General features: G+C 49.6%; 1 long non-coding RNA gene across 1 annotated transcript; it reads left to right on the forward strand.

The window, feature by feature from the left end:
* The first annotated feature begins 620 nt into the window (after positions 1 to 620).
* Positions 621 to 25,960, forward strand: LOC117093359. Its single transcript, XR_004441112.1, has 3 exons — positions 621 to 633; positions 5,228 to 5,255; positions 25,670 to 25,960. It is a non-coding gene; the product is annotated as an uncharacterized LOC117093359 (long non-coding RNA).
* Positions 25,961 to 26,399: the final 439 nt, after the last annotated feature.

Below are 26,399 nucleotides of genomic sequence, written 5' to 3' on the forward strand. Positions count from 1 at the left end.
TATCTTTTCTTTTTTTTGAGACAGAGTCTCACTGTCACCCAGGCTGGAGTGCAATGGCACGATCTCGGCTCACCACAATTTCTGGCTCCCAGGTTAAAGCGATTCTCCTGCCTCAGTCTCCTGAGTAGCTGGGATTACAGGTGTGCACCACCATGCCTGGCTAGTTTTTGTACTTGTAGTAGAGACAGGATTTCACTATGTTGGCTGGGCTGGTCCTGAACCCCTGACCTTGTGATCTGCCCATCTCGGCCTCCCAAAGTGCTGGGATTACAAGCATGAGCCACCGTGCCTGGCATCTTTTTTTCTTTTTTCTTTCTTCTTTTTTCTGAGACAGGGTCTCACTCTGTCGCCCAGGCTGGAGTGCAGTGGTGCAATCATGGCTCATCATAGCCTTGACCTCCCAGGCTCGATCAATCCTCCCACCTCAGCCTCTTAAGTAGCTGGGGACCACAGGCGCACGCCACCGCACCCAGCTAATTTTTGAATTTTCTTGTAGAGACAGGGTTTTGCCATGTTGCCCGGGCTGGTCTTGAACTCCTGAGCTCAAGCAATCCTCTTGCCTCAGCCTCCCAAAGTGCTAGGATTACAGGCTTGAGTTACCACACCCAGCCATCTGGATCTTTTTTCTTTAAAGTAGTTGTTGAGCTAATGGATACAAAACTATCCATTGACCCTTCCTTTGCACATTTGCCTGGTTGACCACACCTCACTCTGATACTGCTGGGAATAGTTGGTGTCTAAAGTCTGGGCCCTCAACTGAAATGAAGCCCAAGACCCCTGTTAACGCCCCATCACACACGCTTTTCATGACCCAGGGATTGAGTTGCAAAGCAAGGATTTCTTTTTTCATATTTTCACAGTTTGGCCTAATACTAAATCTAAAAGGTGAAATATTCTCAGCAGAACTCAAGGGAACCAGATGAGTCACTAAGCAACTTCAGGAGGCCCAGAAAATTGCTCAAAAAACACGAGTCATTGTTAAGACTCCAGCAGTGAATAAAGGTCTTTATGGCCCCATGGTGAATCGACAAACTGGAATTCTCCTCTGTTGGATGAGTTTTGTCAGCAATATTCACCATCTCAGAGGTGCCCCTGCTTCCAGGCACTGCAGTACGGGGGGGGTCTCTTTCCTCGCCTAAACTAATTACGAAGGACCTGGACACCTTCTCAGAGCATCTCAGCACATATTCATTACCTCGGCAAGCAAGCATGACAGGTACCCCTCACCCATCACTTCATCCTCATGCCCTAGCATGATGCCTGGCCCATGGTAGGATCTAGACAAAGCCCGACTTGAATTACAACCTAAGGATGAAATGGGGAGATCCTCAGAGACCAGGAATTTATTCTTCAAAGACTTTACTCTTCTCCTTAAAAACATTCTTCTTAATTAGATTTTAGATATAAAAAAAATCAATCTGCTGCTTTATTTTATTACTCTTCTGTTATATTAGATTGTGCCCTTGGTGGCTTAGAACTATAATGAGTGAAGTCAATAAAACAAAATAGCAAGCACATTAAAATTGCCTATGTTTTTTAAAGAGTGGGCCCCTAACATTCTCCACTAGAAAGGGCCAGGCTTCAGGCCGGGTGTGGTAGCTCACACTTGTAACCTCTGAGAGGCTAAGGTAGGCTGATTGCTTGAGCCCAGGAGTTCAAGACCAGCCTCAGTAACATGGTGAAACTCCTTCTCTACCAAAAATAGAAAAATTAGCTGGGTGTGGTGGTGCATACCTGTAGTCCTAGCTACTCCTGGGGCTGAGACGGGAGGATCACTCAAGCAAGGGAGGTGGAGGTTGCAGTGAGCTGTGATCAGGCCACTGCACTGTAGCCTACGTAACAGAGTGAGACTCTGTCTTAGAAAAGAAAAGAAAAGAAAAAAGAAAAGAAAGAGCCAGGTTTTCTAATCTATAAGGTAAGAGGACATTGCGTTTTATTGAGGCTACTTGCCTAGCCAATATCCATTCTCCTGTTCTTCATTAGTAACAGACCCTTGATTTTATTCAAAGTGGCAATGTACATAGTTATAATCCTACATTTCCAAGCTTCTCTTGCAGCTGAGTGGGGCCATGTGACTAAGTTCTGGCCAGTAAATATAAGCAGAAGTTGTAAGATAGAATTTACCAAAAAGGGGACAGATGGCTGACACATGCTTTTTTTTTTTATAGTCTTCTTCCCCCTACCACTTGCTTTTTGCTTGGGATGCTGATGTGACAGTTGGAGCACCAGCAATTGCATTGGCTCATGAGGCAACTGTTAAGGTTAAGGATAGTAGAAGAGAAAGGTAGGAGGAGTCAGGGTCTCTGATGACGCTGCAGAGCCACCATAGCAGCCAGGGACCTCTGACCTTCTGGAATATTTTTATGTGAAAGAGAAATAAACTTCAATTTTGTTTAAGACTTTGTTTGTGGCATCTGTAATTTACAGTTTTGATTGGTTACATCTGTTATAAAGGATCATTTAGGCATGACCCATTTTATTTTACCCGTTTTGGAAGGATGTCTCTCTAAAATGCATGGCATGCTCTCTTGGTCCCTTAAACCAGGCGTAAAGTGAGCATTGGGTTTAAGGAAGCAAGAGAGCATGGCATGCATTTTAGAGAGACATCCTTCCAAAATGGCTAAAATAAAATGTGCCATGCCTAAATAATCCTTTAACATACAAGATACCCAGTTAATTTTTTTGTTTGTTTTTGTTTTTGTTTTGTTTTGTTTTTTTTTGAGACGGAGTCTCGCTCTGCAAGCTCCGCCTCCCGGGTTCACGCCATTCTCCTGCCTCAGCCTCCCGAGTAGCTGGGACTACAGGCGCCCGCCACCTCGCCCGGCTAATTTTTTATATTTTTTAGTAGAGACGGGGTTTCACCGTGTTAGCCAGGATGGTCTCGATCTCCTGACCTCGTGATCCGCCCGTCTCGTTCTGTCACCCAGGCTGGAGTGCAGTGGTGCAATCTCGGCTCACTGCAACCACTGCCTCCCAGGTTCAAGCGATTCTCTTGCCTCAGCCTCCCAAGTAGCTGGGATTACAGGCACACACCATCATGCCCAGCTAATTTTTATATTTTTAGTTGAGATGGGGTTTCACCATATTGGCCAGGTTGGTCTTGAACCCCTGACTTCAAGTGATACACCCGCCTCGGCCTCCCAAAGTGCTAGGATTACAGGCGTGAGCGGCTGTGCCCGGCCTAAATTGAATTTTAGATAAACCACAAATAAATTCTTAGTAAAAGCATGTCCCAAATATTTCATACTTGTACTAAAAATAAAAAAATCAGTGTTTATGAAATTTGAATTTAATTGGGAGTTCTGTAATAATATTCACTAAATCGGCCAGCCCTAACTGAACAGACTCTTTCTGCAGTGTCCTACAGTCCTGTGGCTGTGATGCATATGGAGCCTATTAAGGCACATACAATGCTTAGTCCTTATATGAAAAGGACCCAGATTGCCATGTTCTTCATTCTTATATTTGTATTCTGCTCTTTGTTATGTTCCTGTCTCTTCCTTGGTCATTAGTTTACCAATTGCCTCATGTGCTGAGACTCAAAGCATGCCAGCCTGCCTGTTGTCCCTTCCCCATTTGTGACATGCCCTGGAAATCTGGGTGAGCAGTGCTCAGAGCTCGTGACTGGAACTGAACCCCGGGTGGACTCTAGGTCCCCTGCTTTCCGCTCTATGACCTCGGGTGAGTCATTTGACCTGTCTGAGCTTGGATTCCCTCCCATGTAACAGGAGAGAGAATCAGAGCTGCCTCGTGGGTTACGTGAGGGTTACAGATGTTTAATGCTGAGAATATGGCCAGGCAGCGCTTGGCCCTTAGTAAGCGCTGAACCAATGGGAGCAATTGACCTGTGGTGGGCTTAGCAACCGGATACCAGGCTGCATAAACAGGATCTAAGGAGAGGTCTCGATGAGTACAACATGAGCAACAGGGAGTTTGAGGTCCCTGGGAGGAAGGGGTGGGAGGGAGGCTGAGAGCTGGGCCCTGAAATCCGAGGCCAGCGGAAGAGTACAGGCCCAGCCAGCCCAAGATGGAGAGGCAGTAGGGGCTTCCTTCCTTCCTGCCTAAGGGATTGCACGGGGCTTGTTAGGGGCTGAATTGTGTCCCCCCAAATTCATATATTGAAGCCCCAAATTCATATAGTGTGTCACCCCAAAATTCATATATTGAGGCCATAATTCAATATTGAAGCCCTAACCCCCAGTACCTCCAAATGACTCTACTTGGAGATAGGGTCTTTAAAGAGGTCACTGAATGAAAATAAGGTCGTCAGGATAAGCCTTAATCCAGTTGGACTGCTGTCCTCATAAGAAGAGGCAACTGGGACACAGACACATGCAGAGGGACGGCCCTGTGAGGACATAGGGAGAAGGTGGTATCTACAAGCTACGGAGAAGCCTCAGGAGAAACCAGCCCTGCCCACACCTTATCTTGGCTTTCCAGCTCCAGAGCTGTGAGGAGATGAGTTTCTGGTGTTTCAGCTCCCAAGTCTGTGGAACTTTGTTACAGTGGTCCTGGATAGATGCACACAGAAGGAGGTGGAAAGACAACCACAGGCCAAGTGCCTGGAGCAGTCATTCATCCCCGTATCCAGCAGATATTACTGTTTTTATTGATGCCAGGTGCTCTCTTGGGCACAGGTTGTTTATTGATGAGGGAAGCCGAGAAGCCCTGCCCTCAAAGTGCTGTTTTTATTTTTGTTTTTTTCTTTTTCTTTTCTTTTTTTTTTTTTTGAGACAGGGTCTTCTTGCTCTGTCACCCAGGCTGGAGTGTAGTGGCACAATCATGGCTCACTGCAGTCTCCACCTCCTGGGCTCAAGCAATTCTCCCACCTCAGGCTCCCAAGTAGCTGGGACCATAGGCACACACCACCATGCCCGGATGATTTTTTAATTTTTTTCTTTCTTTTTTTTGAGACTGAGTTTCCCTCTTGTCGCCCAGGCTGGAGTGCAATGGCGTGATCTTGACTCACGACAACCTCTGCCACCCCAGTTCAAGCGATTCTCCTGCCTCAGCCTCCCGAGTAGCTGGGATTACAGGTGTGTGCCACCACACCTGGCTAATTTTTTTGTATTTTAGTAGAGACAGGGTTTCTCCATGTTGGTCAGGCTGGTCTCGAACTTCAGACCTCAGGTGATCTGCCTGCCTCGGCCTCCCAAAGTGCAGGGATTACAGGCATGAGCCACTGCGCCTGGCCTTTTAAATTTATTTTATTTTATTTTTTATAGAGATGGAGTCTCACTATGTTGCCCAGGCTGGTTTTGAACTCCTGAGCTCAAGCAACCCTCCCAGCTCAGCCTTCCAAAGTGCTGGGATTACTGGCATGAGCCGCCGCGCCCGGCCTGCAGAGTTGTGGCTGACAGAGGCACACGTGCATTGTTAGAGAAGCCAGAGACATACACACAGCAGATGCTACGGACAGGGACTGGCTGGGAACTGGGGTGGGGAGCAGAGATGGCTTCTAGAGAAGCCATCAGATGATCCTGTCTGAGGAAGGAGTGCTGGGCTGACACCTGGAGGGGACAAGGGGCCAGGTGGACCTTGTGAAGGACCCAAAGGAAGATGGACTTGCTGGAGCTGAGCAAGTGAAGGAGAAAGGGGGCCCAGAGGAGGCTGTGGGCAGAGGACAGCAGGCAGCAGCTCTTAGCCCCATGGCCTTGGGAGGCGGTCTGCACTTTATTCTAAGATAAGGGGCAGCTCTGAAGGGGGTAGAATTGCAGAGGGGTGGGCTGCCCCAGTCAGCCCATCCACCCAGCCTGCATGTCGGAAATGGCAGGGGCAACTTCTGTGGGCCATTGTTGGGGGAGCTGTCATGCAGGCTGTGGGAGGCCAACTGTCACTTAAGGGGGGAATTTGAAGTCCCCCAGTAAGCCAGACACAGTGGCTCACACTGGTAATCCCAGCACTTTGGGAGGCCAAAACAGGCAGATCACTTGAGGCCAGGCGTTTGAGACCAGCCTGGCCAACATGGCAAAATCCTTTCTCTATCGAAAATACAAAAATTAGCCGGGTGTGGTGGCGGGTGCCTGTAATTCCAGCTACTCGGGAGGCCGAGGCGCATGTATCACTTGAGCCCAGGAGGCAGAGGTTGCAGTGAGCCGAGATTGCGCCCCCGCCCTCTAGCCTGGGCCACAGAGCGAGGCTCTGTTTCAAAAAAAAAAAAAAGGAAGTCCCCCAGTGGTGCAGACCATAGGGTTGCCTGGAATTGGTGAACAATTACATCAGGCCCAGAAGGAGAAGAAAGGGAACGCATGCCTGCCTTCTTTCATTTACAAATCTTTATGGAGCCCGACTGCACTCTGGGCACAGTCCTAGTGCTGGGACAACACAGGGAAGAGAGAGCCGACTTCTCTGCCTGAGGGACCATTGTGTTCTCATGCAGGGAGGCAAATAATAATAAATTCCTTAAATAATCATAACTAAATATTTAAACAATAATAACTAAATAATAAAATAATTACTTTTTTTTGTTTTGTTTTGTTTGAGATGGAGTTTTGCTCTTGTTGCCCAGGCTGGAGTGCAATGGCACAATCTCAGCTCACTGCAACTTCCACCTTCGGGTTCAAGCAATTCTCCTGCCTCAGTCTCCTGAGTAGCTGGGATTACAGGCATGCCCCACCACGCCCAGCTAATTTTGAATTTTTAGTAGAGACGGAGTTTCTCCATGTTGGTTAGGCTGGTCTCAAACTCCCAAGCTCAGGTGATCCGGCCCCCTCGGCCTCCCAAGGTGCTGAGATTACAGGCATGAGCCACTGCGCTGGGCAATAATTACTGTTATTTTAAAAATAATAAGCAATAAAGAATAAACAGGCTGGGCGTGGTGGCTCATGCCTGTAATCCCAGCACTTTTGGAGTCTGAAGGGGTTGAATCATTTGAGGTCAGGAGTTCGAGACCAGCCTGGCCAACATGGTGAAACCCTGTCTTTACTAAAAATACAAAAATTTAGCCAAGCATGGTGGCACACGCCTGTAATCCCAGCTACTCTGGAGGCTGAGGCAGGAAATCGCTTGAACCCGGAAGGTGGAGATTGCAGTGAGCTGAGATCATGCCGCCTCATTCCAGCCTGGACGACAGAGCGAGACTCTGTCTCAAAAAAAAGAAGAATAAACAAATAAGTACAATGTCAGTTGCTGACACACATGCTTAGAAGAGAAAAAAGGCTGAGCAAGGGATAGGGGTGAGAAGGAGCTGGGGTGCTGTCTTGAAGGAAGGACTCTGGTAAGGGGATGTTTGGAGCTAGGCCAAGGGATGTAGACTCCATGTGCAGAGATCCTCATAGCTCATGTCATGACATGACACCCTATGCATGTCGGGGATCCTAGGAAGCCTTCCATGCAATGGAAATATTTTTCATTTGGCTGCCAGGATCTGAAAATTCACCCTTCATTCCTTTATAGTTAGCGTCTTCATTCTTCTGTTAAACAAGACTCCCTTGAGAAGAATCTCCATAGAAGTCAGTTATCCCCCAGCATCTTAGCAAAGACACAGGAACAATCTATGCAGTGCAAGCAAAACTTTAGTTTGGTTCAGAGAAAAGGAGAAGCCAGCAAAGACTTCAGTCAGCATGGTCTGAATTTGAATCTCTCCCCTGCTCTGCACATAGTAGGCACTCAACAAACACGTAGGAAATGAACAAGTGAGAAAACCCAAAGGGCAGATATAAGCTGGCCCATCTGATATTTGAACATTTATGGGTTTACTAAATATCCCAAGAGCCAGATTCGGTGGATGGGAGGTTGCCATCCCATGGCTGAGGATGCAGAAGCAAGAGGAAGAAAGAACGTGACTGCTTTGGGTGGAAAGGATTTTATGAATCATGAACTACGTTTGACTTTGTGATCTTCGTAGCCTCACATGGCATTGCTTGGAGCAGAACGAACTCCACACAGTGCAGTTATCAACATGAGCTATACAAGACATTCAAGGCAGGGAAAGCCTTCATCTTCTATTGGTAATGAAAGCCGCCATCTTGTTCCCCTCCCTGTGAACTGTGGTTTTGTGTTGGTGGAGAAGGGACCAGGCATCAGAGAAGGTCATCAGAGAAGGCTTTACTCATCCGGAAAGAAGAGTCACTATGATGCATGCAACTTTCTCCAGTCCAGATGTTTTACCATCCAGAGGTCAGGGGACTTTTTATGATTTAAGACACGGGGACTCTCCTGAATAGAATGGCAGTCTTGAGTTTATCTCGGCCAGCCCTCTTCTCCAGGCAGCACCATATCCGGCCATTCAGGGGTTCTGCCTCATCCTTAAAAGGGAAAGACGGCCGTGCAGTGGCTCATGCCTGGAATCCCAGCACTTTGGGAGGTTGAGGCAGGCGGATCACCTGAGGTCGGGAGTTTGAGACCAGCCTGACCAACATGGAGAAACCCCGTCTCTACTAAAAATATAAAACTAGCCGGGCATGGTGGTGCATGCCTGTAATCTCAGCTACTCAGGAGGCTGAGGCAGGAGAATCGCTTGAATCTGGGAGCAGGAGGTTGCAGTGAGCTGAGATCGCACTATTGCACTCCAGCCTGGGCAGCAAGAGCAAAACTCCGTCTCAAAAAAAAAAAAAAAAAATAGGGAAAGACTGTGCAATTAACTCTAGAGGTAATATTTTAGAACAACTTCCAGACAGAACACTTTCCCTAGGTTTAACCTAGTTTTCTCCTGCTGTTACTGAAAATAAAAGAGACAGTGGGATTGTTGCATATTAACCCCACAAAAGGGAGCCAAGGAAAATAATGTAGCTGTATATCTACCTTCTACCCCATGTGTGCAAACTTCTCATCGCCACAATTGGAGGTGCAGACAGGAATTAGACTGCATACATTTTAAAAAATCAAGACCTAAGTTGACAGGAATATTTGCATGCCAAAGCTGTGAGGATTTAGGGGCTAAGAAGAAATCAAACATAGGTTAGAATTTGCTCTTGAAGAAAGGGAAAGGATCATCAGGTTTGACAAAACATGGCTGGGAAAGGGGAGGTGAAAAGCAAAGACTTACAACCTTGACAGTGTCCAAAAGCCTGCCAGTGTCCTTCAGTTTCTTTTTTCTTTTTGATTTGAAAATGAATGTTCATTTCCATTAATTATTGCCCCAAGAGACATTTTATTAGTCACTCTGGTCAAGTTAGAGGTACAACAACAAGCTTCCTCCATTCTTTTTCTTTTTTTTGGAGACGGGGGTCTCGCAATGTTGGCCAGGCTGGTCTCTAACTCCTGGCCTCAAGGGATCCTCCCACCTCAGCCTCCCAAAGTGATGGAATTGCAGGCATGAGCCACCATGCCCACCATTCTCCATTCCTGTGCTGATCCACATGAGTAAGTTTGCTGAGTTTCCCCTGTGTATGCAAAGGCAGTAGAGACCATCTCTGGTAAGGACAGCAAAAGAGGATGCCCAAAGTTAGATCAGCACAGAGCACTCATCCAAAATGTCCAATAAATATCAGCAAGAGGCACAAATCAGAGACCTGGGTTGGATAGAAAATCAATGGCATAAAGTGGAGACGGAGAAGAATCTGCAGCCCTAGCATGATTAAGCAGAAGCATGGATAAGGGCACACATTCTGGAGCCAGATGGCCTAAATCCTGCCACCTACTAGCTATGTGACCCAAACCTCGTTGTGCCTCAGTTTTCTCAACTGTAAAATGGGGGTCATCCCGATAGCACCAGCCTTGAGAGGGTTGTACGATAATCAAATGTCAACACAAATTAAAAAATTATAAAAGACCAATCATTCTACAGATGTAGCTATTAACTTCTTATAACCAAAGGGGTCCATATTATAACCCTTCTAAAAATTAAGATAGGGAGGGGCCGGGCACGGTGGCTCACGCCTTTAATCCCAGCACTTTGGGAGGCCAAGGCGGGCAGATCACTAGGTCAGGAGATCGAGACCATCCTGCCTAACATGGTGAAACCCCGACTGTACTAAAAATACAAAAAAATTAGCCTGTGGCGGGCACCTGTAGTCCCAGCTACTCGGGAGGCTGAGGCAGGAGAATGGCGTGAACCTGGGAGGCAGAGCTTGCAGTGAGCCGAGATCGTGCCACTGCACTCCAGCCTGGGCAATGGAGCAAGACTGTCTTAAAAAAAAAAAAAAAAAAGGCCGGGCGCGGTGGCTCAAGCCTGTAATCCCAGCACTTTGGGAGGCTGAGACGGGCGGATCACGAGGTCAGGAGATCGAGACCATCCTGGCGAACACGGTGAAACCCCGTCTCTACTAAAAATACAAAAAAAAACTAGCCGGGCGAGGCGGCGGGCGCCTGTAGTCCCAGCTACTTGGGAGGCTGAGGCAGGAGAATGGCGTAAACCCGGGAGGCGGAGCTTGCGGTGAGCTGAGATCCGGCCACTGCACTCCAGTCCGGGCGACAGAGCGAGACTCCGCCTCAAAAAAAAAAAAAAAAAATGAGATGGGGTTGGTGGCCATCACACTTCACTGCTGTTTCCACATGAGACAGTTCTCATATGAAAATTTTCACTGGTTGATGTCGTGGATTGAAAGATGGCCCCAAAAAGAAATGTCCAGCTAGACCCTGTGAATGTGACCTTATTTGGAAAAAGGGTCTTTGTAGATGTCATTAAGGACCTGGAGATGAGATCATCCTGTAGTAGGGTGGGCCCTAAATCCAATGACAAGTGTCTTTATGGGAAGAAGACACGCAGAGGAGAAGACATCACAGGAAGATGAACACCAGGACTGGAGTGAAGTGTCTGCAAACCAAGAACGCCAAGGATTGCCGGCCACTCCCAGAAACTGGAGAGAGGCCGGGGACAGATTCTCCCTCGGAGCCTCCAGAAGGAACCAACCCTGCCCATACCTTGAGTGTGGACTTTTGACCTCCGGAACTATGAGAGAATACATTTCTGTTGTTTTAAGTCACCAAGCTTGTGGTCAGTTGTTAGGGCAGCCAGGGAAACGAATGCAGATGACATTCTGGATTTCAAAATTGGAGAAGACTAAAGAAACGCTTGCTTTGGACTTCAACCCTGTGCCCGTTCTCTGCTTCTGGCTACAGGAAAATGACTTGCTATTTTTCCTGGTTTCAGAGTTGAAATTTTTTGGCTTCGGTCTGCATATCGTCTATCACATCATCTATGGAGGGGAAACTGAGTCACAGAGCAGAGACGTAATTGTCAAGGTTGGTTTCAGAGTTGAAATTTTTTGGCTTCGGTCTGCATATCGTCTATCACATCATCTATGGAGGGGACACTGAGTCACAGAGCAGAGACATAATTGTCAAGGTCGTGTGAGGAAGCGGTAGAGGCAGACCACTTGCCCAAGAGGGTGCAATGACAGGTACAGTGAGAAAATCACAGGACAAAGAATCTGAAGGCCCAAATTCTAATCCAGGCGCTGCATGTCACAGGCTAGGTGACCTTGCGTGACTAAGGCCCAGTCGTTTCTCACCTTTCTATTCTTCCATCCGTGAAATGGAAGGACTGGGTTACATGCTCTGACCCTCCATGAGTCTGTGGTCTTCCCCTACCTCAGCCTGAGTGTAGCCAGGAGGAGGAGAAGGAAGACAGCCTGATCACGGCTGGCCCTCGTCTCTGGCCGCCAGCATAGCGCAGGCTGCACAGCCTCCCCTGTGTGCCAAAGCCCTCGAGGGAGGGCGGGTGAGGGCAGCCGCAAGACACTGCCCACGTTGGTCGTGGTGCACTGCAGCAGTGTGGCTGTGTCCCAAGCAGGATGCGGGCAGCAGAGCCTCCCCTCTCACTGTTTAGAAACAAGTCACACACTCCTGGTCTTACTTCAGTAATGAAATGTACGCGGAATTGATGCAATTGGTCTTTCCAAACAGTTTATTTAGAAGGGGAGTTTTAGTCTCCTCAAAGACACACACACACACACACACACACACACACACACACACACACACTCTTCCTCCTTTATTTTCCTTTCTTGGGCTCTGAGTTTGTGATAAATTCAAAACCTGGAAATACCTACATCCCTGACCGCCTTCTACCTCTCAGTGTATCTCTTCTTCCTAACCCCTTGTGGGTTATATTAGAATATGCTATCTTAACCATATCTGCATTTAAAGTGCTTCTCTCTCTTGGAATTTTCTCAATTAAATTCCTACCTTAATCTTAAAGAATATTAACTTTCACAGAAGCAGGAACAGGAATTTTAAGAATCACAGACGTGTCAGGACAAAATTGACACTTAGTGGCAATCTTGTACATTTCACATGCATGAAAAAATTTCAAATGTGGTTTTCTTGAAGGAAAACAGAAATAGAGATGTCCCAAACTGTTGAGAATTTGCCAGTGGATGGAGAGGAATTTTCCTCTTCTCTTCATGCCGGGTCTACCTCTGCCCTTCTTGATAAAACAACGGTGTTGACTTGTCTGGTGCAAAGCAGACTGTCGGCTCGTTACCTCTGCTACTTCCTGGGCGTCAGGCTGCAATTCTCAAACTTCTGAACAAGTCCCACTCTCTCCAGAATTAAGGATTAAAGACTCTGCAGAGTCTCAATCTTCTGTTTTTGTTTTTGTTTTGGTTTGGTTTTTTGCAAGAAAAGCATCTTCAGGTGAACAAATCTGGGAGGTGGGGCAAAGCCTTGGACCTAGTTGTGCGAGAGCGTGGGGAGGGAGGAGGCTCGCGGAGAGGTGTCTCTATAGGAGTGAGCATCTTGCAGTGTCAGGGGTTTAAATTCAACCGGCGGGGGGCGGGTGCGTGGTGGGGGAGACCATCCCCGCCGCCTGCAGCGTTGACTCCCGGCACCATTTGGGTGCAGGGACCCAGCTGACACTTCTTATTTCGGGTCCTGCCTCTCCCGAAGCAGTCTGCAACTTGCCAGCGTCCAGGCAGGACGGCAGCGGCTGAGCAGAGGACAGAGGTAACTTTCAGGGTGTTGGTTTCTGGATGCTAGATCAGCTCATTGACACGCTCCTTGGATAGCCAGCAGAAAGATCCCCTTTCCTCTGGGTTTTAAAAAGCTTTCTCCCCTAAGAAGCTGGAGTCCTCTGCCTGCACTTTGCAGAAACTCTGGGCACTAGGAACTCCATCCAGGTCCTTCCCCGATGGCTTACCAGCAGAGCACTGTGGGGAGAGCTGAGTCAGTCGCTCACAGGAGTAAATTTTTAGCAATATTTTTAAATTGCTGTCTGAATTCTTTTTTTTTTTTTTTTTAAGATTGGGTTTCTTTCTCATGTTGGTTTTATGTTTGCACCTTGTATTTTAATTAAGCTACAAAGGGTATAAGTTTGTGGAGGAGATTTTGGTGAAGGTTTTACGATTTAAAAAAAAAAATCTACTCCATTGCAGTCCCGCTGCAGTCCCAGAAACCTGGTTTAACTGCAGAGGCTTTCACGGTACAGCCTGCTTCTCCTCTTTACCCTTGCCAGAGTCTGAGCATCTGGGTCCCACCTGCCTGACTTCTCCAAGCCCCCCATCCCCATCTCCTTGCCCACCTACCCTCTGCAAAGGACCCCGGTAAGTTGGCTGATGTCGGTGACAGTTGGGGTTTGAAGGAGAATTTGGACACTGCAGCTTTAAGAATGCCGTACTGCGAAATCTTTCTCCTTCAAGTGACTGCAGACCGCAGCAGCGGCAGCAGCAGCAGAGGCAGCAGCGGCAGAGGCAGCAGCAGGAGGAGTCAGCTGGAGGAGGATGAGGAGGAGGAGGAGGGGGAGGAGGAGGAAGGAGAGGTGGAGGGAAGGAGGGAGGGAAGGGGATGCTGCCCACTCTCGGGTCAGCTTGTTGGGTACCTCGGACCAGGGAGTGCTCAGCCCTGAGCAAATCCAAAGCACAATCAGGATGTTGACTTTGGGCTAGTTTCCCTCTCCCACATGCCGGGGGCGGAGACCCCGTGGACTTACTGATGAGTTGAGGTTTAGTCCTTGCCTCGGTCGTGTGCCATCCTGCTGCGTGTGTTTGCGTCTGGTTAACTGGCTCTTTCAGCCATGTGGAATTGGGCCGGAGAATGAGGTTCTGGTCTCTGTTGTGATCTTTCTCCAGCTTGGCTTGAAACCTGGGAACACTGATGCAGCCTTCATGGTCTTGTTCACTGGGGATGGAGGTTTTCTTCTTCCGGATTTACTGAGATGAGCTTTGGAGGGAAACTCGAAATAGAATGATTAGTGGCCGCCAGGGCAGAGGCTATAGCATTTAAGAAGGGGATGGACCTCTTCTGTGTTGGCAGCAGGTGTTAAATGATGGGGGCATTGGGTGCCAGGCAGAAGGGGAGGGGGCTCCATAAGGGGCTTATCTAGATGGGACTGCACGAAAGCAGCAGGAAGCACACTTGGAGCAGTAGCTCTTTCTGGAGAAATACATAAGCAGCCTGAGACACGTGAGTTATGGTCTCTGGGACCCAGACTCCTATGCACCCAGCCAAAGGGTCTCCGCAAAGCCATTTGCTGCCTCAGTAGGTGCCGGCTGGAGGAGCTTCCAGGCTGGCACTGCTGGAGTGGCATTCCCTGACACGCAGAGTTCAGATCAGTCTGCATGGGGGGTTGATGTTATATAGCGCCAACAGCGGCATCTGCCCAGGTGGTCCTGGGCACTAGAGGGCTGAGCTCCTTGTGATCCCTCCCAAAGCAAAAGGATATCTTTTTACAAAACAATCTTAGATCTCACCATAAATCACTCAAAGGATGTGCAGCAAACCTCTCAGATATAAATTATCCAGGCAAGCCCCTGAAACAGCAACTGGGTTCTTGGGAACAGCTGAGGCTGCCGGAGCCACATGAGCCCTGTGGGTCCCTGCACTGTGCTCTGGTTATCACTATAGACAGGAGCGTGAACTGAAGGCTCGTGCTTAGAGAACCTGCCTGTACCGTGGCAGGAAGCTGCTGGCATTGAAACTCCTTGGGGCATGCAAGGTGCACGTACCAAACACTGCAGTCATTTGGGGGAATTTGGGCTCATAGACAAATGTTTTACGAAGTCTTAGACCAAATCATCGCCTCGACTAGAAAAGCACTCTGCAGGCTGAACACAATCCCCTCCCCCAGAATTAGGAGTGGCTTTCTACTGGCTGCTTTCGAAGTCCCGTTCCCTCCTTTTAGCCCTGCCTCTTGCTCCATTTGAAAATACATTCCCTGTATATTGAAAACCATCTTTGACTTCTGTCCATCAATCTGCAGCAACTTAAAATTTCCAGACTAACGTCCCTGGCCATGAATGATTTTGAGCCCAGCACACCCAAACGAGTCATTGGGGTCCCACGCGCCAGGGTCTTCTGAAGTCAGCATGGTAGGATGCTAAGAATGGAGCCTCACCCATGCAGCAGGCTAAACCATAACCCACCTCAGCCTCTGACTCCCAACCCTGGAAGCTGCGAGGACCAGCTGTTTGTCTCTGGACTTTTTGTTTGACCTCACCCATGGGATAGAGGTGTCTGTGACCTCTCCACCCTGGAGAGGGAAAGAACAGACCTGGCCTGCCCCGACACATGCTTCTCTTCTGGTGCCTCCCTTCCCAGCCTGGATGACAAATGAGTGTCCTTCCTGCCTGGAATTAGCCAAGGGAGAGGCCTGCTGTGCCACGGTTGGCCCCCAGCACTCTGTCCCTGCCCACTGTCTCTGGTCCCCTATGGGGAGGTCAAGGGAGACAGAAACTTCACAAACGGGTCCCAGGGACGAGCAGGTGACTCTAGTGGGGCTCGTGTAAGGAACTACACAGGATGAGATGACAAGGGACGGCTGCCCTGGCCTCTACAGTCTTCGTACGGCCGGAGGCCTCCTTCCCTCAGGCAGGCACTGTCTGGGCCAGAGCCACCACAGGGTGTTTGGGAAGAGGAGGTGCAGCTGCCAAGGTGACATGAGACCCTCAGGGATGGGCAGGTGATGGAGGGATCTTAGCCTGGGACACCTTCATCTCTCAGGCAGCAGAACAGGGAAGTCGGCTGCTAAGTAGCTAGTAAGACAACAGCGGACCTGGGACGGTGGGGGCTGCATTTCCCAGGCAGCAAATCCACTGCAGTCAATGAAATGATGACCACCACACCACCCAGTCACCCCCATGTCAGATCCACTAGCTTTGCGGTTGCCCTTGTCCCTGCCCACGTGTCAAATCCCCATGGCCTTGTCTGTGACCCCACAGTAACATCTAGGGGGCTCCCCGGGCCTAGGTTGGGCTTGAAAGAGAATTCTCTCTTTCCATTCCCCCAAGGCCTCAGAGCAGGGTGCATTACAGTCCACCGTCGTGGAGAGGAAAAAATGAGACTAGAGCTGGTTTCAGAATTAGATGGGGGTGCATGACTAGGGGGTGACACAGAGGGGCGTACGTTTCGGACACCCTGACCATGCCGTGGGCCAGGCTCTCCAGGGAAATACTCCTGACTCAGGCGTATTTCTCCAGCTCGCTGCGCTCCCATCCCTTGCAACTGCCCCAGCCTTGGCCAGCCCAGCCCTTGCAGCCGGCTTCTCCCGGTCTCCTTGCGCAGGGGCAGTTAGAACCCAAGCTGCTGCAGGCCCTCCCCCGCCCTCCCCGCCCGCCTGGCCCGGGCCAAGTCAGCAGTGCTGAGCGCTGCGGGGCTGCAGCAGCAGCCGGCGATGCGGAGACCCTGCACCACTGCTCCGGGCGGCGCTCGCGTCCCGACGGCCACCTCCTGGCGGCTGCGCGCAGCCGGCGCCGAGACCCAGACGGACGCGCAGTGCTGATTGGTGCAGCGAGTGAGTCTCCGGCTTTATTTAGACCACCTTTTCTTGACGACTGTACTTCATTGGAGTTGAGGGCTGGGAGCAGCAGGCAGCCTTCCCCGTGGGAAGGATGACAAATGGGGAGTGCTGCTTCTAGGTACTCGTACCAACTGGCTTCCTGCGTCCTGGGATGGGCGGTGTTCATAGGCGCTTCAGGGCTGAGCGCCCACCAAGTGTGGCGCGCGCTTTTGGGAAACTTCGTGGAAGACCAGGACCGACCCCTGGAGGGTTAGGAAGGCTTTGAGACCAGCCAGGGGGAGCCGTGTCCCGGGCCCTGACTGTGGATCTCCTACTCTGAACCACGGACTCAAGTTTGGAAGGCCAGGCTGCCTTTTGGACTGGGGGGTAAGGAAGGGATCCCTAGCTCAGGCAGCCTTTTGGGCCAGGGCAAGGGGACCTCTGGGACCACGTTTTTGAATGCTCCCACCCATGATTTCTGGGACAGCTACTGGAGACAAATAGAGGCTCGAAGGTGTCGAGAGAAAGGCTGTGTTCCTGATGTCATGTAGTTGAACTTGGATGTGGAGGAAGTCCAGCTTCCCTGCAGAGGAAAACCGAGCCCGCGAATGTGGGTGGGAGCCAGCAGCTGCCGACCCTCCTGGATGATGTGATGGGCTTAGGTGGTAGGAGCCAGGGGCCTGGGGCCAGAGAGGGCAGCCCTAGGGGGTCCAGACAGCACCTGCTGCCCAGAATGGCAGCCTTTGGTACAAGTCTTTATTTATGCCAGTGGCACGAAAATGTCGCCCGACGAATTCCCAGGGGCCCATTCTTGGCAAAAGCCCTGTCTCCCAGCAAGAGGGGAAGTGATGTCACGCTGCACTCTCCGGCCCGCTCTTCTGGGGTTGTTCAAAGTTGTGAGGTGGTTCAGTGACTGATGCATCTCATTGTCCCAGACCTTCTGCTTCCGCTGGGAGAACCTCCAACCTGGTAGCTGCTTTTTCCTGTCCCCACGCGTTAGCCTGAGTATCTCCACCTTGGAGGCTGCCCTTGGAGGCTGCACTGCGCTGGGAGGAGAGGGAGACTGGAGAGGGGGAGGAGGAGGAGATGGCAGCGGCAGTGGAGCCCTCAGAGCCTGTGCTGTACTGTGCTGATGTCATCACTTTCGGGGACCTGCTCAGGCCTGTGGCTGCTCCAGAATCGGCACCAGGAGCCTCTTGCTCAGCCTGGGACAGGCACGGCACTGCGGCTGCCAGTCTCCCTGACAAGGACACGACCTGCACCCTCCAAGCAGAGCCAACTGGCCAGCTGAGGTCCTGCGACTCCTGCAGGGATGAGGCTATAAGGAAAAGTTGAGGGCCACGAGAACCGTCAATGGGACGCTGGCAAATTGGCAGCCCCAGGCTCCAGAAGAGAGGGGGCAGCAGGGAGGCAGGCCGGAGACTGCAGAGAAAGGCGTCCAGGCACTGGCAAGATCCTAGCGCGTCGGCCTCAGATCCTGACCGTGGCACCTCCCCACTGACCATTTTCACTTTTCACCCAATGCAGTTGATGGTTTGCTCTGCTCTTCTCATTCTCGGCAGTTCTGATTAAGGATCAGATCCCATTTTCCTTTTATGCCTTTAAACTTTAAGCCTGGCTGCCCAAGACAAATGCTCTATTCAAAGCTGGAAGATACTTAGAAATCATCTGTTACAAGTCTCCAAGCTCAGAGATGAGGACAGTGAGGCCCAGAGATTAACCGACTTTCCCAAGGACACAGGAAGCTCAGGGCAGACCTGGGATTCCCTGGGACATGTGGGACAAGGATGAGATCATCAGCGCTCAACCCATCAGGCATCCTGACTCAGACGCAGAAGGACAAGGTAAGGAAACTGGGGGCTGGGAGGTGACGGAGACCTGGCGCCCTAAGAACCATGGAAGAAACCAATGGCAGCAGGCAGTGTGCCCCGGGCACTGGATGCTACCTTCGAGTGGGTCTGCAGCACCTCTGATTGACAGCTCTCACTGGGCAAAGCGCCAGGGGGAGAAAACATTAGGCTTCTTTAATGGTTCCTCTTGTTTTCAATTTTGGAAAATTGGGGGGCACTTGAGCCCGTGGCTGCCTGTTAGGTTATGAGCGCTGTAATTTGGGCTTTCTCCATCAGAGGGCTCCCGACAACACGGGAAGGAAACCGAGCTGCTTCCCGTGGGGCGAAGTGGTTTGCAGAATGGGATTTTCATTTTATTCGATCCCACGGGTTCAGACAGAAAAGTTTTTCAGGATTAGACTCATAGAAACAGAAAGTTCACCGTTCGGCATCTGTGTCATCTCCTAGGTCATCCCACATTCCATTTTCGCAATACAGAGTGTGCGCTGTGGCTTCTGCTGCTGGCTGTCATTTCTTAGGGTAGGCCTGATTAGTCATGTGTGCATCTGTTATGTGAGGAAATGTAGCAATTTTCCCAGGAGAGGCCGGCCATCCTTCAACAGGGTGGCTAAGGAGAGGTGGCGGCAGCCCACCAGCAACGATGAACTCAGCATTCTGATCCAGTTGCAAGATCTTGAAGCCATCCTTGGGTTTCAAGTCAGGCCTGGCGCACACGTCTTGCCTGGGGAATGCTACTGATTGGCAGCACGAACCCAGCCAGGAGTCCCCACGGATCAGCCACCACGGCTGGGTCGCATCCTTCCCCCTCCAGCCTTTCCCTTTGGGATGTATCTCTGTGTGCTTGTTCGGGGGTTGCTGTTCACAGTCTCAGTGCACTTTTGTGTCCAGTGAGTTCCCTCTTTCCTCTCAAACGGTTCCACTTGTATAATGCATACTAATGACCTTCAGCTACTCAGAGATGAATTGCTGCGGTGATCCAGAAGACAGCCCATTTTCTTGTGTCAGGAGATGACCTCTCTTCTGCATTGGTAAAACAGAGATCACACGGTGTACACTTAGGTCGGTGCCCTGGCTCAGGCAAGCATGAGACTGTGTTGTCAGCATCCGCGTATGTGCAGCAGACTCGTCGGGAAAATGCTGCAGAGCCGGAAAGCTGCCAGGTCCCTCATGGAGATTTAGGTGGTGTCTCGGTCAACTTGACAGAGGTGGAGAAAGTTAGCTGAGAAATTTCACCAGGGTGGTCTCAAATGGGGCCAATAGGCAAAATAGAGGTTTTTTGTTTTTTTGACCCTCTGATGATGTAAAATTATATCTCCCAAATAATAATAATTATTATTATAATAGTTATTATTTTTTGAGACAGGGTCTTGCTCTGTCACCCAGGCTAGAGTGTAGTGGTGTGATCTCAGCTCACTGCAGCCTCAACCTCCCAGGCTCAAGCAATCCTCCCATCTCAGCCTTCAGAGTAACTGGGACTACAGGCGCCCACCACTGCCCCAGGCTAATTTTTTGTACTTTTTGTAGAGACGGGGTTTTTCCATGCTGCTCAGTGTGGTCTTGAACTCCTGGGCTCAAGCAATCCGTCTGCCTTGGCCTCCCAAAGTGCTGGGATTACAGTTGAGAGCCATCATACTCAGCCAAAGAATTATTTTTCTTTTTTTTCTATTTCTCCTTTCCCTTCCCTTTCCTTTCCTTTCCTTTCTTCTTTTTTTTTTTTTGAAACAGGGTCTCACTCTGTCACCCAGGAGTGCAGTGGTATGATCATGGCTCACTGCAACCTCCGCCTCCTGGGTTCAAGAAATTCTCTTGCCTCAGCTTCCTGAGTAGCTAAGACTACAGGTGTGCGTCTCTATGCCCAGCTAATTTTTGTATTTTTTAGTAGAGACCAGGTTTCGCCATGTTGGCCAGGCTGGTCTCGAACTCCTGGCCTCAAGTGATCCGCCCGCCTCAGTCCCCCAAACTGCTGGGATTACAAGCGTCAGCAACTGTGCCCACCTCAAAGAATTCTTGATAGCACCTTCCTGATAATTCAGTTCAAGCCAACAAGAATTTATTGGGCATTCACTGACATAAGAATCAGAGCCTGAACTAGGCATGGTGGCTCTCACCCGTAATCCCAGCTACTTGGGAGGCTGAAGCAGGAGGATCACTTGGGCCCAGGAGTTCAAGACCAGCCTGTGCAACACAGTGAGACCTCATCTCAACAAAAATAAATAAATATGTTTAAAAAAAGAATCAGAGCTGTAAGTGTGTACAAAAAGTATAAAGTATGCCTGCCTTTAAAAATCATGGCTGGGCATGGTGGCTTATGTCTGTAATCCCAGCACTTTGGGAGGCTGGAGTGGGAAGATTGCTTGAGGCCAGAAGTTCGAGACCAGCCTAGACAACATAGTGAGACCCCATTTAAATAAAATAATAATAATGGTAATTTTTTTTAAAGAATAAAAATCAATAGCATTTTACTATAGGGGTAGCAAGAGGGTGGCAAAGCACTAAGATCTCTTGGGTACCACTTTTCAGTGACCGAGTTGATGGTTCAGTTTGTGCCTTTTTCTCCTTCCTCTTTGATCCAAATCAAAAATGAAACTTTGATCTAAGGTAAAGAATGAAACTCAGACATTTTGCCAGCTTGCCAGATCACTTGTGTTTAGAAGCGTTGCTAGCTGACCTGTCCAATCCTGGGACTCAGTTTCCTATTGCAGGCCTTATGTCAGTATACTGTCACTTATGGCCGGGCACAGTGACTCATGCCTGTAATCCTAATACTTTGGGAGGCCGAGGTGGGTGGATTGCTTGAGCTCTTCTGAGCTCATAGTGAGCAGCCTGAGCCACATAGTGAGACTCCATTTCTACAAAAATTAGCTGGATATGCTGACATGCATCTGTAGTTCCAGCTACTTGGGAGGCTGAGGTGGGAGGCTGGCTTGAGTCCAAGAGGTGGAGGTTGCAGAGAGCCGAGATCGTGCCACTGCACTCCAGCCTGGGCAACCTGACCCTTCTGAGACAGAGCCAGACTCTGTCTCAAAAAAATAGTATCTATCTATCTATCTATCTATCAATCATATATATCTGTGACTTGTTTCCTTGGGGTGTGTTGCTTCAGGGTCTGTCTGCTGGAGGTGGGGCATTTCGCTGTGCTTTGTGTTCAAAGGGGCATTCAGATATGTTTATATCATTACTAGTAAGTGGCACAATTATATTGTGTTGCCGTGTGTGTGTGTGTGTGAAAGCATTCTGTTTTTAAATTTTAAATGTTTTAAAGCACGTATTTTTCCAACCTGTTTTGTTATTTCTTCCCTTTGCAAAATCCCAGGTCCCCTAAAATGTGGTGGTGGCCTGTGTGTCTCATGTTCTCTGAGAGACCCTGCTTTGCCATATGCAAGCCATTGCCACTTCGTGGTCTGAAGGTCACCTTGGCTTGTAGCCCAAATGTTGTAAATAGTCTGCTCAAGATCTCAGAGACATCAGGTTTCTTTCTGTATAATAAATGTGCTTATTTCACAATAGGGAATGGATCAGGCATAAGAATCTTTTAAAATACAAATTTGGCTTTTCTTCAAAACGAGAGGGCTGAGATAGGGCTGGCTCATGATAAAATTGTGAAATGGGCTGAGTTTGTCTTTGGTGCTCCTCTGCTGTCCTCACTCCACTACCCTCCCAGGATCCCTCAGAGGCTCAAAGGGGCGCCAGGTGGCCAAGAAGTCTCTGTGTAGCACCTTCACTCAGCCTGGTGGCCCGAGAGCCTTGTTTGTGTTGTGTCTGACCCATGTCTGTCTTCTCCCTTAAACATTTGCAAAGCATGTTGGGGATCTGGTGCACATAACACCTCTCTCTGCTAAGGCACAAGGTCTCTCAGGCATTTCCCGGGGTCTGCAACACTTTTACCTCAAAGGAGGGGGTTTCTGCCAGAGAGAGAGGGTTGGTGAGGGCACTGTGTTTCAGCAGACCTGCCAGGTGGCCCACAAACTGCCTTGATGTGCATCTGGCCCTAGAACTGGTTTAGTTTTCATACTGCTTTGCCAGTTGGCTTCTTTAGGTCCCCAGAGGCCAGAAGTTGCGGCCTTCCCAAGAGGTACCTTCAAGGCAGTGGGAGAGACACAGCTCCAGCGAAGCAGCTCTGAGTGCCCTTCCCTCTTCCAGCCAGGACTCCGGGTGCTGTCAACACGCAGTTTTCCGAGGGCTGCTCTGAGCTTTCTTCCTATTTATAGAAAGACATGGGTGATGCTGAGTGCACAGCTTACTACAGTGAAAGGAGTGATGACTGCAAATATGTGCACAAACATGGCCATGTCTGTCAGAAGGATCGAGGGCTTACTGCCGGTGTGGCCAGGTAGAGAAGGGGTTCCACTAAGGACAATGACCTGCACCTCCCGTGGGTGCTACCCCGCGGTCCTCACGTTGGAAGTATTTATATGTTCTAGGATCTGGGTGCCTTTCTTTTCTTTTTTTTTTTTTTGAGACGGAGTCTCACTGTAGCACCCAGGCTGGAGTGCTGGAGTGCAATCTCTGCTCATTGCAACCTCTGCCTCCCGGGTCAAGCAACTCTCTCACCTCAGCCTCCCGAGTAACTGGGATTACAGGTGCCTGCCACTATGCCTGGCTAATTTTTGTATTTTTAATAGAGATGGGGTTTCACCATGTTGGCCAGGCTGGTGTCAAACTCCTGACCTCAAGTGATGCACCCACCTCGGCCTCCCTAAGTGCTGGGATTACAGGTGTGAGCCATCATACATGCCCGGCCATGGGTGCTTTTTCTTTCTCTTTCTCTTGATCTCTGCCGTCCTTTAGCGTAGATTGAACTTAGATGGGCAGTCCATTCCACCAATGACTGTGCTTCTTTAACAAGAACTCTGTTTATTGAGGGGTCCACTTATTGCAGTATTTCTACAGCCTTCTCCATCCCAGGACCTCAAAGCCCAGGCGAGGAATTCTATTTGGCCCACCTTTCAGTGGGTGACCCTTTCTCCTATAGACCAATTCCTACACCCTGCTGGCATGGGTTCTCCTCCCTCCCTCCCTCCCTCCCTCCCTCCCTCCTCCCTTCCTTCCTTCCTTCCTTCCTTTCTCTCTCTCTTTCTTTCTCTCTCTTTCTTTTTCTCTATCTTTTCTTTCCTTCTTTCTCTCTCTCTTTCTTTTTTATTAATAGACTAATGTGGTTATCTGCATGAGAAATGAAGTGCTTATGTTAACATTTTCTGCATTGGGAGGAGACGGTTACTATTCCCCTCCATGGTCCTTTGTCAGTTAGAGATGAGCACTTCCTTAGTACCACTCCCGCTGAGGCTTCCCTGGGGGCCCAGGATGGACACAGCCTTAGGTTCCGTGTCCTGTTGCTGTTACTGATGGCTGCAACTAATGATGGTGGATGGCGGCCTCTCCTGCCCTAGTCTGTTTCATTCCTTTGGCTTCAGGGAGGGGAAGAGTTGCCTTCTCTGCAATTCCTTGTACACAGGAACAAGAAGCCAAAGCAGTGGGCCCAGGAGGGAGGAGAGCCAGGCCTTTGGAGACAAGAACTAGGCCGTCTGAACCCACGGGGACTCCACAGCCATTGCTCCTGAATGCTCAGGCATCTGATCTGCCGTTGTTATCTGACAGGTTCATTTGCCTGATGTGCCGCAAGCCAGTATACCGAGACATCCGGGACTGCAGCAGAGAAAGAGTTTAAATCAGGGCAGCCACATAAGAAGATGGGGGGGAAACCTCAAATCTACCTCCTAAGGAGTTTGGGTCCAGGGATTTTAAGGGGTTTGGAGTGGGCCAAGGTGTGGGGATCGTTGACTGGTCGAAGGGTGCAGGGTGAAGTTAGAGTGGGGAGAACCTTTCAGGTGGATGATAGGACGAGCACAGGCAGAGGTGGAGTAGCCAGTATTGGTTTGTTGTTCATCAGTGTTTCTGCAACACTTACCAGGCGGTAGACTATTTTAGATGCTGAGATCCAGCAGTGGACAAAACTAAGCCATGCCCACATGGAGTTTCCATTCTAGTGGTTGCTGGGGGAGATGGATAATCAACAGACAGGCAGAATTCTGTTCTGATAAATATGTGGACAGGCAGGAAAGCAAGTGAGCAGGTGGGGGTGATCTGAAAAGGCCTTGTCAATCGGCAGGTATTTGATCAGGGAACAGGAGGAAAGGAGGAACAAGTCACGTGGGCATCTAGGAGAGAAGCAGTCCTGGCCGGGAACAGCAAATGAAAGGGTCCTGACATAGGACCATGCCTGGAGTGTTCCGATATCAGCAAGGAGGTGGGAACAGAGTGAGATGGCTCCTGGATGCCACGTGGAAGATGGACTTTGGGAAGCAAGGGCCCCAGGAAACCAGCTAGGAGGCCAGGACAATCATCCAGGCAAGAGAATGATCGTGAGCCGGGTATGATGGCTCACACCTGTAATCCCAGCACTTTGGGAGGCCAAGGTGAGCAGATCACTTAAATCCAGGAGTTTGAGACCAGCCTGGGAAACATAGCGAAATCCTATCTCTAAAAAAAAATTAGCTGTTCATGGTGGCATGCAATTAGCTACTCAGGAGGCTGAGATGGGAGGATTGCTTAAGCTCTGGAAGCAGAGGTTGGGATAGCTTGAGTTCTGGAGGCAGAGCTGAGATTGCACCACTGCACTTCAGCCTGGGCAACAGAGTGAGACCCTGTGTCAAAAAAGAACAATAGTAGCTTGCACAAGAGTAGAAGCAATGAATGTGATGAGAAAAAAACCGAGAAGTGTTTGGATGCTGAATGTATCTTACAGATGGAGGCAGCAGGCTTTGCTGATGGATTGGATGTGGGCTAAGTCAGGAGCCAAGTAATGGCCTGCAAGGTTTTTGGCCAGGCACTGGAAGGTTAGAGTTGGTACTTATGGAGATGGGGAAGACTTCAGAGGAGCAGTCTGGGTAGGCAGGATGCAATCAAGACTTTTGTTTTGGAGATTCCTACCACACATCCACAGGACTTGGAATTGGCAGTTGGCTATCAGAGTCTGGAGATCAGAGAAGTGGTGGCTGCAGATAGTAACTCGGGAGGCATCAGAGTACAGATGTTATTCAAAACTAGGAGGCTCGATGAAATCACCAGGAAAGGAAGTGTAGGTAGACGGGGGTCCAGGGACCAAGCCATGGGGTCCTCTAACACAAGGAGGGTAAGGGCTGAAGGAGGAACCAGCAGAGGAGACTGAAAAGGAATGGCCAAGGAAGTAGGTAAGAACCAAGAAGGAGTGGCATCTAAAGATCCAAAGGAGTAAGAAAAGGAGTTCTAAAGGTCTGGAGGGAGCCCGTTATGTCAAATTACGTTGATGAGCCCATCTAACAGTTATTGAAACTGACCATTGGATTTAGCAACATGGAGGTCAGCTTGAGACCTTGATAAGATATAAGTAGAACAAAAGCAAGCTTTTATGCTGCCTCTCTAGACCCAGGGCCCAGAAAGGCAAGGATCTCTCAGATTGGGGCTTGTGGTAGCAAAACTGGGTGGCACTGGCAGGGCAGCCTTCAGGTTCTGTAGACCTCAGCAGCTCAGTGGAGGCCTGTCCCTTCTACCATAAGTTTCAGCAGCTGCAGGACCTGGGGACCTGTCCTCTGTCTCCAGTGTTTGCAGAGAGATGCCTCCAGGCCCCTGGTCTCTGGGACCAACGAAATCTAGTTCTAGTCTTTTTTTTCTTTTTCTTTTTCTTTCTTTCTTTCTTTTTTTTTTTCTTCAAAGTGGAGTCTCACTCTGTCACTCAGGCTGGAGTGCAGTGGTGTGATCTTAGCTCACTGCAACCTCCGCCTCCCGGGTTCAAACAATTCTCCTGCCTCAGCCTTCTGAGTAGCTGGAATTACAGGCATGCGCCAGCCGCCCTGCTAAGTTTTTTTGTATTTTTAGTAGAGACAGGGTTTCACTATATTAGCCAGGCTAGCCTCGAACTCCTGACCTTAAATAATCCACCTGCCTCGGCTTCCCAAGGTGCCGGGATTACAGGTGTGAGC

Source organism: Trachypithecus francoisi, unplaced genomic scaffold, assembly GCF_009764315.1.
Source record: "Trachypithecus francoisi isolate TF-2019V2 unplaced genomic scaffold, Tfra_2.0 Lachesis_group12, whole genome shotgun sequence".
NCBI lineage: Eukaryota > Metazoa > Chordata > Mammalia > Primates > Cercopithecidae > Trachypithecus > Trachypithecus francoisi.